The following is a 15,740-nucleotide window of genomic DNA, read 5'->3' on the forward strand; positions in this document are numbered from 1 at the left end:
GGTGCATGCCTAAACAGAAGGGTATCATCATCTGAGATTGAAGACACTCCCATGTCCAGATCCATAGCAGGTTCTGGTGAGGGGCGAAGGGAGATTGGAAGAAATAAAGTTAACACACACAGATCTTGAAGATAAAACAGCTGGGGTAGGAAAGAGTGCTGCTCTCTGATGGAGAAGCAGCTCTAAAGAATTACACCAGCAACATTTATTATATATGTCTCTAAATCAGATTAAAGACTATGCAAGCATTATTCTTTGTATTCATGAAAGATACAGATTTAGCAACAGTATGCAGCTGTTTTCTCAGTTACATTCTACAGTTGCAATGTGCAATGTTAGGAGTATTGTGCACCTCTCAAGTAAGTTTATTGTTTAAAGTTACTAATTTCCAGATAAATTCAGGAGCAGCAGAACTGGTGAAACATTGTGGTTATCTCAGCAAGGAAGTTCCTTCATTCCTAGGAGCTGCTGTGCCTGAGAATAAGGTCAAGGCTGATAAGACTCTAGCATGGAGGACATCTCCATAGCAACTGGGCATCCTATGCCTTTGCACAGAAACTTTTCCAGTCACCAAGTATGCCACAGCCATGAAGTCATCAGGGACCCCAATCTCAGACACTGGTCTCCTAGTCACTGTCACTGCTATCCACAAGAAACTGTTTAATTGAAATATGTGATGCCTCACACATCTCATATGATTCACAGCTATTAACTTCTATAATAAAAGCAAAACAAAATGACTGAAGTAACTTGTTGAATAAACTTTGACAAAATTGATTTTTACTCCACATGTTATTGCATGTAAAAATAATAAGAAATTATTTTTGATCCTCACATCTCTCCTCTTTCTCTGTCCTATCTCTTCATATGTAGACACACACACACACACACACACACACACACACTCAGAGATATACACATGAAGACACTGATACAGATCAGTGCCTCTAACCATGATGAAAAAAGGGTCAATAGAGATGGTGTGATGGACCTCTCATGTAATCTTTGTTTCCAATATATTGGCTATTCCCTGGAACAGAAGGGACATAAAAGAAAAAGAAAGGAGGGAGCTTGGGGGAGGAAAATCATGGGGAAGGTAGAAGGCAGGATGAAGAGTTTGAATTCAATAAATCTGGTTTCAGGAAAAAAAAGTGGGGGTGGGGGTGGAGAGAAGATGGAAAAAGTGTACTCAGGAGAAGCTCATTTGATGTACAGATATATATTTTTTCATAGTATTCTATTACTTTCTTTAAAATTATTCAAGTGTAGTTTGAAGTAAATTACTCAGCCTCTTAAATGACATTAAATACTTCAAACCTGTATCCTGGAAACCTGGTGCAGAGTGGCAAATTGGATTTTACAAATAATTTAATCTTTTTTGACTCAGTCACATGAACAAGAGTTCTGAATGAAGTGAAATTAGAGAAAGACCACCCTATCAATCTTTATTGTACATAAATTAAAGTATTAAATGAAGAAATACCTAATAAAGGATATGGTCTAAACAGTAAGAAACCTCAACTATTTCTGAATTCTGTAAGTCTTTGGATCTTTACATTTATAAATAAAGCTCATTATTATCTTCTATCTACAGTATTCAGAATAATAATTAAATGGTAATATAGATAATATACATTGAATGAGTAATTAGTGTGGAAATATATATAGTACTAAAATTTTATAATTTAAATGGGTCAATCATATATTTTATTTAGTATTATTTTAAAAGCATTAAATTTTTTTAAAATTTAAACTGTATTTTTTTTATTTAAGAAGACACAATTATTAAACACCTATGACATTGTCTTGAACTTAAAGTTAATAATGTGCAATAAACACTTAATGCAGTTATATGCTAAATCACCTGACTGGAATTATGGAGGGCCACACAACTAGCTAAATGGGAGGAAAAAAACTCCTTCAGAACAGCATGACTATAATCTGAAAGAAAAATGAATAGTGCTTCAAATGTCAAAACACAATATTGTTTTTATTTGAAAGAGAAAATTTCTATTATAAATTGGAACTCAATTCAAACTATGAAAAGTTAATGTATATTACAATGTTTCACTTTTTGTTCTTTTGCTTTATGTGCATTACGTACTTTGTAATTTCATGTTATGCTTTATCCTAACCTAAATTATGTTGAATTTTTAAATACCTATTTTTTTTTTTAGTTATAGATGGATATAATACCTTTATTTTATTTATTTTTGTGTGGTGTTGAGGATGGAACCCAGTGTTTCACCTATGCAAGGGAAACATTCTACCATTGATAGAAATATTCTACCCCAGCCCTAAAGATCTATTCTTAAGAACAAAAATAATAAATTATATACCTAAAATCAATAAAAAACTATTTAACCATATTACAATAAGAATATGATGGTTAATTTGCTAATGTTAGAAAAGATAGTCTACTATGAGTAATGATTTTCAACATGTTTTTCACCTGCAATTGTACCTTGAAACTCTTTCTAAAACATTGCTCAGGGAGCTCCCTTATTCTTCTTTGAGAAGTTTAATGTTGGATATAGCTGAAAAATAAGTGTCATTAGTATTCTTTTTCTTTTGTAATCCTTTATGTTTTGAACACACTTTGCTGATATGAACATTGTTACTCCTTAAAAAAAAAAAAAAAAAAAAAAAGAAGAAGCCTATGGTTTTCCAGTAACTAATATATCATGCTTTTATTGTCAGATTTTTAGAATTCATTTGTGGTAGTAAATTTAGAGTGATTTCAGATTTGAGTTGATATTCAAATTGAACTTCAACTTAATTGGGGTTTATGGTCTAAATGTGTCCTTCAGTATTCATGTGTTGGAATATTAACTCCAAAGTGACAGTATTAGGAGATGAATCATTTAGTAGGGCTTGTGGTCTCTTAACTGGGTTGGAAGGAACTGGCTGGGCACTTTGTCCTTTTGACTTTAGCCATGTGAGAACACCCTGATGGTGCCCTCTAGTAAAAGTGGGCAGAACCCCATTATACCTGAAACTGCTGTCACCTTGATTTTGAACTTTCCAGCCTCCAGAACTGTGAGAAATAACTTTATTTTAAGTGTAAATTATCTATTCTGTAGTATTATGTTATAACAACAGGAATGGAGTAAGATAATAGGTTCATTGAACCCATTTACATTTATTGTTATTACAATGTTTCATTTTTTGTTCTTTTGCTTTATGTGCATTATAGGTTTTTTTTCATTTTACTTTGTGACTTGTTTTTATGTTTTATGTCAGTGCATTATACTTATACATAACTGTGGAGTTCATTTTGAGATATTCATGAATTAATTTAACTATTTTGCTTCATTTTGATCCCCAGTACTCCACTTCTGCAGCTCCCTCCCCCTGGACCATTTCCTCTGTTCTACTGGTTCTACTGGCCTTCCTTCTATTTATTTATTTATTATTTTTAATCACTGCATTATTGTTTAAATTAAACAAAAGGGGGAAATGTTAGGGTCTATAAATAAGTCAAGATGGCGCCTGGCATTTTGCCAGAGGGAGTGGTTTGTGAAGTAACGCCAGCGAGCCATTAAGTGTGGAGATTCCTTATTGGTTGACTGCTGTATCTAGTTTATGTTAATTAAGATAAGCTGTGTGGAATGTATATATACCCCTCCTGTCCTACAATAAACGGCTCCCACTCCTGCTGTATCAATGTACACAAGTTGCTTGTCACCCCCCGGTTATTTTACTACAGCCGGACTGTGGCACATTATGGCTATGCATAAAAGTGTGATATATTCATACATGCATGCATAGCATAATTTGTGTACCATTTATACTATGGTTCTTTCTTATTCCCATCTTTCTGCTTCCACATTGGTCCTCTATCTCTACTTCATGATTCTGTCTTATATTTTTTTGAGATCGTCCTTTTTCATTCCTTATTTATGTCTGGCTTCTGCATATGAGAGAAAATATTTAACTCTTGACTCTTCTAACCTGGCTTATTTCATTTAGCATGATAATGTTCTCCAGTTCCATCCATATACCAGCAAATGCCAGAATTTTAGTGGTTAATTATATAACTGTATCTTTATCTAATATTTTATTTAAGTTCACTATTTTTCTTGCCTGTTATGAACAAAACTTTATGTTACCTGTTATTGATTTAGATATGAGGTGTCCCCCAGAAGCTCATGTGTGAGACAATGCAAGAATGTTTAGAGGTAAAATTATTAGATTATCAGATCCTTAACCCAATCTGTGCATTAATCTCCTGATAGGGTGACGCTGGGTCATAACTGTAGCGAGGTAGGGTGTGGCTTGAAGAAGTGGATCAGTGTGGTTTTGCCTTTGAGGTTTATGTTTTATCCATAAGAAGAGAAGCTTTCCCCCTCTACTTCCAGATGGCCATGTCCTGAGCTACTTTCTTCTGCGACATCTCTGCCACGACATTCTGCCTCACTCCAGGCTCAGAGCAAAGGAGTTGGCCATCTATGGGCTGAGCACTCTGAAACTCTGAAACTTTTTCTCCTCTAAAGTTCTTCTTGTCAGGTCTTTTGGTCACAGTAACAAACAAGCTGACCAAAACACCTCCCTTTTAAAGAAATTGACCTATAAAGAGAGAACAGAGAGTTTAATCATAGAGCCAGTGGGATAAGAAAGGTTTTATTCTGTCTCATTTTTTAAAAAGGTAAAAGAGAAACAGAATAATGGTAGGATTCAAGGAAATGAGGAGTAATGTGTGAGGGAGTAGAGAAGATGGTATATATAGCAGAGGTTGATTAGTCTAAAATCAAGAATAAAAGCTTTCATAAAAACTGAGAAATAGACAAGGCTGAATATAGATTCAAAAATTGAGAGAAGGGAGTTGAATGAGGAGATAGTGGTTTATGGATTAAGTGATAGTTGAGAGTGTTCTGTAGAGAGTGGCATAAAGAACTACTTTAGACAAGGAAAATCCTCTCCAGCAGAGGATGAAATTTTCTAGAGTTGAGAGCTAGAACTTGGTACATGGGTAAAAGTTTCTTTGGAAGAGTAAGAGAAGCACATTATGTACAAGAGAAGGAAGTCATTGAGACCAAGGCAACTACTCTTTGTTTAATCCTTTGATATTTTCCTCCAAACAATAAAACAGCTTCAGGGGAATATATTGAATTCCTAGATCCACATTTTTAAAATGGGGAAATAAAGGTGTGAAGAGTGGTATCAAAACGTAAATAATATATGAACATTTTCTTGTTGTTTGTATTATTTTATTTGACTAAATCAGTCACACATAGCTGTATAGGCAGATTTTAAGGCTGTAAATAGCAGCATTAGCTTCCATTTTTTTCTCAAATTTCCAGTATTAGCATTTTTATTAATGTTTTACAACAAAGATTATTTCTGGCCTTGTTTATGGATGAATATGTCATTCAAATATAAATTTATCACTAGGGAAAAAAAAAGCAGACAACCTACTTCACACAAAACTGATGCCACAGGCATCTCTCTAAGGCTACTACAACTACTCTTTGTTTAATCCTTTGATATTTTCTTCCAAACCATAAGGAAGCTTTAGGGGAACATATTGAATTCCTAGATCCACTACCCATTATCTTGCTCATCAATAAATTATTTAAACGCACTTTTGTTTTTAAATTTGTATAATGTCTATTCGGAAAAGTCTTTTCAAAATACAATAAGAAGACACATGTAGATTCCTGGCAAAGAGTGAATATTCAAGAAAAGTAAGATTTCTTTTCTCACTCCTTTAAGAAATAAACTTGGGTTAAACAGTGTTTTATAGTTTTGCTTAGAAACTGACTAGTTGCAATATTTTTTTTTAATTTAAAATAATAACAAAAGGAAAGAGAGATAGAAAGGACAGATATTACATAATAAATGGATCACTTTTATCTTTCTCTTCAAGGTTCTACAACCTCTTTAATATAATGTGCTCAAAAATACAATTAGTGATGTTGAAATTTTGGCATTGCTATTTTATACCATTTTGTATATGAGAAGAAGCTTCAGCAAAGAAAGCATTAAAAGAAAGTGATGATGCACATTCTTTTTTTTTTTTTCTTTTTTTATGTTGTTGAATAAAATAAGTCTGGATTATCTCTCTGCATCCAAAAATATATGTCCTGTTTAAGAAATGTGTGTGCACTTAAAAAAAAATCACTTACTGCTTATATACCATATTCCAATACCCATTTTATTAAACTAATTACCACAATTTAAATTGTCTATTTCTCACCACATCAGTGCATTTACCCAGTGTTTATCCTGGGACTCAGTTTTGCTCTTTTTAGCACTATCATTTGTGGACATCACACTAAGTTTCCTAGCACAGTGTGTGACAAGAAAGTGTCACAGATACTTAGTGGATTCAGTGCTCCAAAAATCAGCAACATATCCAAAAGCAACATGTTCATTGCATTTGGCAATACAGACTATAAAACATTAGCTGGTAAAGAGTAAGCAAAGAACATATCATTTTGGGCCCTCTATTTCAACCAAATTCTCTGAAACACGATTCTTCACAGGTATGCCTGATTTATTAAAAAACAAATAAAAGTATTTTGTAAGTAAAACAGAAAAATGCATAATCTTCCTTACTATAATCTTATCCTACATAATATTTAATTACATAGACTTTAAGATAAGAAGTAAAAGTAAACAAAATATTGATTTATGTATTGATTTTGACTTTAAAGTGTTGTACAGTACAGGCGAATCATGTAACTTTCTAAATTTAGTTAATTATAAACTGGTAAAAATATAACGGCAATATAGTACAATTATCAAATGTGAGAGGTTCAAGATACACATGACATGCACATATTTGCAAACTAAAAAAATATTTCCACATATTAATAATATTATTAAACATTTGGCAGTATGGTACCTACTAAGTTCGAAGAAGAATAAATAATGCAAATTAAAATCAATAGCAAAATTACAATTCAAACATTCAGATAATAGAACATTGTATTTCAACAATTAGTAACTGGTAGCAAATAGAGAAGAAGGGTTTTAATATAAAATATATATCAATCCAACGTAGAGTTTAGCAGAAATAAGAGAGAAGCAAGTGCAAGGTACAAGGATATTAGGGTGTTAAAATAAGGAACCAAAGTGAGAATGAGGACTGAAGGGAAAAGGAAAATATGGGAGAACTAGCTTCCACAGATATATGCTAAATGCCCCCATTTCTCTAATATAAGTCATAGACTTAATAAGGAAACTTGGGCATAAGTAGATTTGTATATTGTAGAAATAAGTATTCATGAATATAGTTCAGATGATTATAATATATAACTTTATCAACCTTAAAAATTAATATTTTTATTTTCAATGCTTATTTTTACTTTTTGTCAAATAATGCAAAAGAATGACAATATAGGGCATCTTTAAGAGGAGGTTTTGGAGCCCATTGGCTTGGGTGAACTCCAGTAATGTGGCAAAGTCATGGTCTCCTGGAAAAAGAAGATACAAATGCTGATTCCCAGTTGGGATGATATTGGAATTCAAATGTCATGTTGTCATGTATCCCAACAGTACTGTGTAAATGAAGAGTTAGCAAGAAATTTAAAACTTACTTCTATGGATGGCTGTGTATTTATACACAAAGACATATTGAGTACCTATAGGAATCCAGAAAAGAAGAAGAACATTATGGAAAGCACTTTGGGGCAGCTAACACAACTATCAATTTCTTAATTTTCTTAACCATGTGTAGTATCACCACCCTCAAATATGGGCTAGACTTATTTTCTCACTTTTAATCAAGAGAATGCAATAGAAGTGACATAATTACCAATATAGCATAACAGAAAAGATGCCATTTCACTTCTGAGATTGAGTTACAAAAGTATCTGATTTTTTTTCTTGCTTGCTTTCTTTTGTGTGCATGTATAGTTTCTCTCTCTCTCTCTCTCTCTCTCTCTCTCTCTCTCTCTCTCTCTTGAATTATTTGACCTCAGAGAAGCCAGTTGTCATGTCATGTAGTGGGATGATAGTGGAATTCAAATGTCATGTTGTCACGTATCACAACAGTAATGTGTAAATGAAGAGTTATCAAGAAATTGAATACAGCCAACAACCATAACACTGAGTTTTAGAAGAAGAAAACCTCCCTTTGGTTGAGCTTTCAGATGTGTTCACAAACCCACATACCCTGCCAAGAGCATAACTACAAATTATGAAACATCTTGAGGTGGCGGAAAACAGGTAGATGATGCCTGGATTTCTGAACCTCAGAAAATGTGAGATAATAAATGATTATTGTTTAGGTTGTAAAATTGTGTGAAAATTTGTTATGTAGTGATAGATAACTATGTAACCGTCAATTAAAACAAAGACATTTTTGATGTATCCATCCATTGTGGTAAAGCAAACGCTATGCAGAATTTTCTTCTTCCTCTTTTTCTCTGTGTTCTTTCCCTACCTCATGGTAAACATCAAGAAGATCCATGGAGAACAAGGAAAATGTGACACTGGCCTAAGATCTTCATGAGATCAGGAGCAGTGCATGAGGAAAATCAAAGACTACAGACATGCAATAAATCAGCCTTTGTATGCAGTGGAGGAATTTATGCCACCAGAGGTGATAAGGAGGCATAATTTTCTGAGGGCACACCTTGACACTTAAGAGGCACAATATGGTTCTTTGCTTATAATTAAAAATGAGATGCTTCTGAGACCATTAGTAGTTAAAGAACATTATCTACTAAAATATGAAACTCATTAAAAAGTTTAATCTTCAGAGTGTAATTTTCTCCTGGTATTTTTTAAAAAAACATGATCAAAACTTGATTATTTAAATGCAATGTTAGGATCATTCAGGAATAGTATCCCATGTGCTAAAAGTGAGTTAATGCAAAAGTCATTCATTGGGCCATATTTCTTCTGTTAATATCATGTTATTACCAGATTTGTTTGGAAACTATTGCCTTATAAGCTTCCTTTCAAAATAAAGACAATAAGAAAGAAATACAAATTCTACACATTAATAGCCATGGAATTAGAGAAAATTCATTGATGAGAAAGCATTTCCACTGCCTGCTTCTGGCAAACAAAACAGCCAGAAGGCGTTACTGAGCACTCACTGAGCATAGGTGAAATAGTCCCAATGATGGTGACTTCCAAGTCAGTGTCCACTCCACCTTTGTTTAAAGATCTCACCACTACAATAGCCTTCTAATTTTAATTTAAAATAACTTCCACAAAAATTCCTCATTTTTCTCCAGAGGCTAATTTGCTAAGTTTAGTCTTTTTTTTTTCTTCCTCCTGATTTTAAATAGTTTAAAGAACACTTATTTTGTATTTTCTAGATTATTTTTTTAACTCATATCAAAGTATCAGTATGTTACTGGTCTTGTGATGCCTGGGTGGCCTCCTCCAATCTTGCTGTCTTTAAGGACAGGATGTCTGAAGGCCAAGTTGCTCTTCAGGAAGGCTGACTCAAACTGGTTGGATCTAAGTTGGCCTTTAGTGTGATGGCCAGGCAGCCTCCAGCCTCATAATAATAAAATACATGAAAACCCACCCCTCACAGCCCATCCTTTCCTTCCTTTCATTTTTTTTAAAATTTTTTATCTTATATCTATAACCTGCTAGCCTGTAAGAGAAGGGAAATTAATTTATAAGTTTATTTTCCACTTCTATTCTTGGACAAGAATAAATGCCCTTTTCACTGCTTAGTGTTTGATTTTGTTATTGGTTCATGAATTGCAAAAGGGGAAAAAGGAGCCAGATTTGGGGATACAACAATTGGTACAAAATTACTTATCAATGTGATTCAGTTTGATATTTCCATATATACAGCATGCATTGATTATATCCAGCTACCTTCTTCCACATTGGCCCTCTATCAACCTCTGGCATCCTTCTTAGTCCCTAGTAATCACTATTCTACTTTCAGGTTGACATTTTTTTTTTTTTTTTTTGTAACCACATGTGAGAGCCCATGAGATCCTTGTCTTTCCCATGTCTTGCTTATTTCACTTAATGTCCTTTGTTTATTGTGTGAAGATTCAAAATAGCTAAAATACAAAATGAGCCCAGTTCCATTAACAGATGAATTGATATAGAAATTATGATACATATATACAAAGGAGTATTATTAAGCCATAAAGAAGAATGGAATCTGTCATTTGCAACAAATAGATGAAACCCTAATATATTACACATTTTCATTTTTTTTCAAGAAAAAATGGAATATGTGAAACATGAAAATATTATTTTCTGGAGTTTGCAACCAAGGATTATCATTTTACTCATCAGCACATGATGTTTTCAATTATGATATATAAGTTTTAATTTGATATGCTACGCTTTTCAACACATTAGATCATACTATTTTTTTTCAGCTAAATGTGTCCATGAATGTGAATAGCATATTTATAAAATTTAACACATATATCTAATCAATAACATTACTACAAATTGGCACAAAAATGAGAATATGTGACATTATATAAATCTCGATTCAGATTCTTCCCATGATACATCCTTCAAAGTTTTCAGCTACCAGTATTGTAACCAAAACTGTAGATTTAAATCTTGGGTGACATATGTGCCATGGAACACATCGGCTTTTCAAATATGTGACTGAAATATCCAAGAATAACAACATGTAAGAGAAAAGGTTTATTTTGGTTCATGGATTCAGAGACTCAGTTAATGGTGGGATGGTTTCATGGTCTGAGCCAGAGATGAGATGGAACACCATGGTGGAAGGGTGAAACTGAGGTAGTCTACTCAGCTCATGGTAACTGGGAGGCAGGGAAAGAAAGGGCAAAAGTCTATAGAGAAGATGAACTCTTCCAGGAAATGCCTCCTTGACCTACCTCCTCCAGCCATGCCCCCCCTGCCTACAGTTACCACCCAGTTAGTCCATTCAAAGGATGATGAACTGATTAGGTTCCATCTCTTATCATCTAATCATTTACACAGAAGCTTTTGAGGAACACTCCATATACAAACCATACCACATCAGAACTGTTCATTAAAAAGTGAATCATTTGGGGCTCTCTGCTCCTCCTGGTTCGACAGGAAGCCACCTCTTCCTGTCTCCTGCAGTGCCAGCCGCATCTCTGAGATATGATGGTGAAGGTCGGAGTGAATGGATTTGGCTTATTGGGCGCCTGGTCACCAGGGCTGCTTTCAACTCTGGCAAAGTGGATATTGTCGCTATCAATGACCCCTTCATTCACCTCAACTACATGGTCTACATGTTCCAGTACGATTCTACCCATAGTAAATTCCATGGCACAGTCAAGGCTGAGAACGGGAAGCTTGTTATCAATGGAAAGTCCATCTCCATCTTCCAGGAGCAAGATCCCGCCAACATCAAATGGGGTGATGCTGGTGCTGGATATGTTGTGGAGTCCACTGGTGTCTTCACTACCATGGAGAAAGCCAGGGCTCATTTGAAGGGTGGTGCTGAAAGGGTCATCATCTCTATCCCTTCTGCTGATGCCCCCATGTTTGTGAACCATGAGAAGTATGACAACTCCCTCAAGATTGTGAGCAATGCCTCCTGTACCACCAACTGCTTAGCCCCCCTGGCCAAGGTCATCCATGACAACTTTTGCATTGTGGAAGGACACATAACCACAGTCCATGCCATCACTGCTACTCAGAAGACTGTGGATGGCCCCTCTGGGAAACTGTGGCGTGATGGCTGTGGGGCTTCCCAGCATATCATCCCTGCATCCACTGGTGCTGCCAAGGCTGTGGGCAAGGTCATCCCTGAGCTGAATGGGTAGCTCACTGGCATGTCTTTCTGTGTGCCCACGCCCAATGTGTCAGTTGTGGATCTGACCTGCCACCTGGAGAAAGCTGCCAAATAAGATGACATCAAAAGGTGGTGAAGCAGGCATCAGAGGGCCCCCTCAAGGGCATCCTGGGCTACACAAAGGACCAGGTTGTCTCCTGTGACTTTAATAGTGATACCCACTCTTCCACTTTTGATGCTGGGGCCAGCATTGCCCTCAATGACCACTTTGTTAAGCTCATTTCCTGGTAGGATTATGAATTTGGCTACAGCAACAGGGTAGTGGACCTTATGGTCCACATGGCCTCCAAGGAGTAAGAGCCCCTGGAACACCTGCCCCAGCAAGAACACAGGAAGAGAGAGGTCCACAGCTGCTGGGGAGTCCCTGCCCCTAACTCAGTCCCTCAACACACTGAGAATCTTCCTCCCTCCCAATTTCCATCCTAGATCCCCTGAAGAAGGGGAGGGGCTTAGGAAGCCCTACTGTCACATACCATCAATAAAGTTCACTGCACCCAGCCAAAAAAAAAAAAAAAAGAATCATTTTGCCTGGAGCAGTAATACACTCCTGTAATCTCAACAGCTAGGGAGGATTATGACTTCCAAGCCAGCCTCAGCAAAAGTGAGGTGCTAAGCAAGTCAGTAAGACACTGTCTCTAAATGAAATACCAAATGGGGTTGGAGATGTGGTTCAGTGGTCGATTGCCCCTGAGTTTAATCTCTGGTACCCCACCCCCCGAAAAAATTCACTTTCCTTAATTATAAAAGTCTATGGTGCATCAAAGTTTTGATTATTTATCAACTTAGTTTGTATTTTAAGGATTTTTATATCATAAAAATCAACCTTAAATTCATATCTAGTTCTGCACCCTGGAAGCATTTCAGACAGTCTTTCTTCAGGGAATATAGGTTTTTTTTTTCCTTCTTTTGGAAGCACAAATCAGGTAGAATAAAAAGAAATAAATGTAGATTCTAACAGACTATTTTAAAAAAGGAAGCCAGTATGAGAGTCAGTGGGATTGTTATGTAAAGAAGGTGTAAATGGAGTTCTTTTACATAAAAAAAGAAATTTTAGAAAGGCTAATAGATTCCCCACAATTGTCTTGCTAGAAGAAAATGTCAGAGAAATTCCTATACTTGGATCTATGCTTGAAATGGGCAATTAGCAATACCATACTGATTGGGGAAATGCTTTTGTCAATGATTTATACCTTAATATGAATTAATCACTTAGGACTAAAAACATCAAAATGTTCTTATTAAGCCATCAACCAATTTTTTATAATATGTAATTCATATTAGCTGGTACTTGCATCACATTTTACAAGTGGCTGACATTCATTTATTTTTTTTATTTCATCTTTGAGAGGTGAAATGTCATAGATGATGGAATCTTATTTCAAGACTAAAATGTAGTGCAAGAGAAATGTTGAATGCCATTTCATTTAGAAATTACAAATAAATGTCATCTTTGTCAGGAATCATGATTATTTCTTGACTCTCAAGTCATTTAACTCATAAAAAAGATTCTCATAGTTATTGATAAACGGAAATAAATGTCAAAATCTTAGTTTCCAAAATATTCTTTACAGAGCAGATAATATTTTTGTGCTTTGCACAGAAAGCACATGTAATATATTCAATAAACTATCACTATTATTGATGAACTCATGTGTATTGGACACCCTGGGAAACAATTCTAGATGGGCTTCTTGCATTTCTTAAAATATTTTGAAGTCACATTAACAAATTCTTTCTTTATATTAAGGATATTTAAAACATAGCCTTGAAATATAGATAGGATATCTCCTTGTGGATAAGGAGACATGCTTTTGTTTCCTGATCAGAAAATTAAAACAATGCCTCCCTCCAGGTAAATACTGAACACGTTTTCTCATAGTCCCTTATAAATTGTGTTTCCTGAACTTGATTTTCCTCAGCTATAACCTGATGCCACTATTTGTACAATGAACTAATTGCTCATGGTTGCCCCCAATGAAATTAGGAGTGGGAAAAAGATCAGGCCATGAGAACATGAAGTTCCTGTTGCCAACTGTGAGTAATATGAGTAATAAGGACCTGTATCTCAGACCTGTGTGTCATGTTTTCTGGTGTCCCTGAAGGATATATGAGAAGATAACTTATTAGCTTTGAGTAGGGGAAAACTAAGACCCTTCAAAGTTTTTCTTACTCTCTCTAGTGAAGACCTAAGCTGTATAACATTCTTGGTCTCCATCTATACATTTTGTGTCATACCTTATAAAAGGCAAGACAATTCCAGCTTTCTATTTTTCACTATGATACCAACTTCAATATCCATAACCAAACTTGTACTTACTCAAAGCTCAAACTTTTCATCTTTTTGAAACGTGCCATTTTCTTATATTAAAAGTTGTGTACTCAATAGTTAAGCTTAGGGAATAATAGATGTTCACTGAATTAGAAAAAGGGGAATGAAGGGAAGGGAGAGGAGATGGGAATGGGAAAGACAGTAGAATGAATTGGACATAACTTTTCTTTTCTTTTTTTTATTGGTTGTTCAAAACATTACAAAGCTCTTGACATATCATATTTCATACATTAAGTTCAAGTTGGTTATGAACTCCCAATTTTACCCCAAATACAGATTGCAGAATCACATCGGTTACACATCCACATTTTTACATAATGCCCTGTTAGTAACTGTTGTATTCTGCTACCTTTCCTATCCACTACTATCCCCCTCCCCTCCCCTCCCATCTTCTCTCTCTACCCCATTTACTGTAATTCATTTCTCTCCTTGTTTATTTTCCCATTCCCCTCACAACCTCTTATATGTAATTTTGTATAACAATGAGGGTCTCCCTCCATTACCATGCAATTTCCCTTTTCTCTCCCTTTCCCTCCCACCTCATGTATCTGTTTAATGTTAATCTTTTCTTCCTGCTCTTCCTCCTTGCTCTATTCTTAGTTGCTCTAATTATATCAACGAAGACATTTGGTATTTGTTTTTTAGGGATTGGCTAGCTTCACTAAGCATAATCTGCTCTAGTGCCATCCATTTCCCTGCAAATTCCATGATTTTGTCATTTTTTAGTGCTGCGTAATACTCCATGGTGTATAAATGCCACATTTTTTTTATCCGTTCATCTATTGAAGGGCATCTGGGTTGGTTCCACAGTCTAGCAATTGTGAATTGTGCTGCTATGAACATCGATGTAGCAGTATCCCTGTAGTATGCTGTTTTAAGGTCTTCAGGGAATAGTCCGAGAAGGGCAATAGCTGGGTCAAATGGTGGTTCCATTCCCAGCTTTCCCAGGAATCTCCATACTGCTTTCCAGATTGGCCGCACCAGTTTGCAGTCTCACCAGCAATGTACAAGAGTACCCTTTTCCCCACATCCTCTCCAGCACTTGTTGTTGTTTGACTTCATAATGGCTGCCAATCTTACTGGAGTGAGATGGTATCTTAGGGTGGTTTTGATTTGCATTTCTCTGACTGCTAGAGATGGTGAGCATTTTTTCATGCACTTGTTGATTGATTGTATGTCCTCCTCTGAGAAGTGTCTGTTCAGGTCTTTGGCCCATTTGTTGATTGGGTTATTTGTTTTCTTATTGTTTAATTTTTTGAGTTCTTTGTATACTTTGGATATTAGGGCTCTATCTGAAGTGTGAAGAGTAAAAATTTGTTCCCATGATGTAGGCTCCATATTTACCTCTCTTATTGTTTCTCTTGCTGAGAAAAAACTTTTCAGTTTAAGTAAGTCCCATTTGTTGATACTTGTTATTAACTTTTGTGCTATGGGTGTCCTATTAAGAAATTTGGAGCCCGACCCCACAATATGTAGATTGGAGCCAACTTTTTCTTCTATCAGACGCAGAGTCTCTGATTTGATATCTAGCTCCTTGATCCACTTTGAGTTAACTTTTGTGCATGGCGAGAGGAGGGGATTCAGTTTCATTTTATTGCATATGGATTTCCAGTTTTCCCAACACCATTTGTTGAAGATGCTATCCTTCCTCCATTGCATGCTTTT

At 35.5% G+C, this 15,740-nt stretch overlaps 1 pseudogene; it reads left to right on the top strand.

Annotated features, from left to right (window-relative positions):
- Nucleotides 1-11,052: 11,052 nt before the first annotated feature.
- LOC124103346 (glyceraldehyde-3-phosphate dehydrogenase-like) lies at nucleotides 11,053-12,238 on the top strand (annotated as a pseudogene).
- The last annotated feature ends 3,502 nt before the right edge of the window (nucleotides 12,239-15,740 follow it).

Source organism: Marmota monax, unplaced genomic scaffold (genome assembly GCF_021218885.2).
Source record: "Marmota monax isolate L192 unplaced genomic scaffold, Marmota_monax_Labrador192_F-V1.1 WCK01_AAM20220418_F8-fsc00408, whole genome shotgun sequence".
Lineage (NCBI taxonomy): Eukaryota > Metazoa > Chordata > Mammalia > Rodentia > Sciuridae > Marmota > Marmota monax.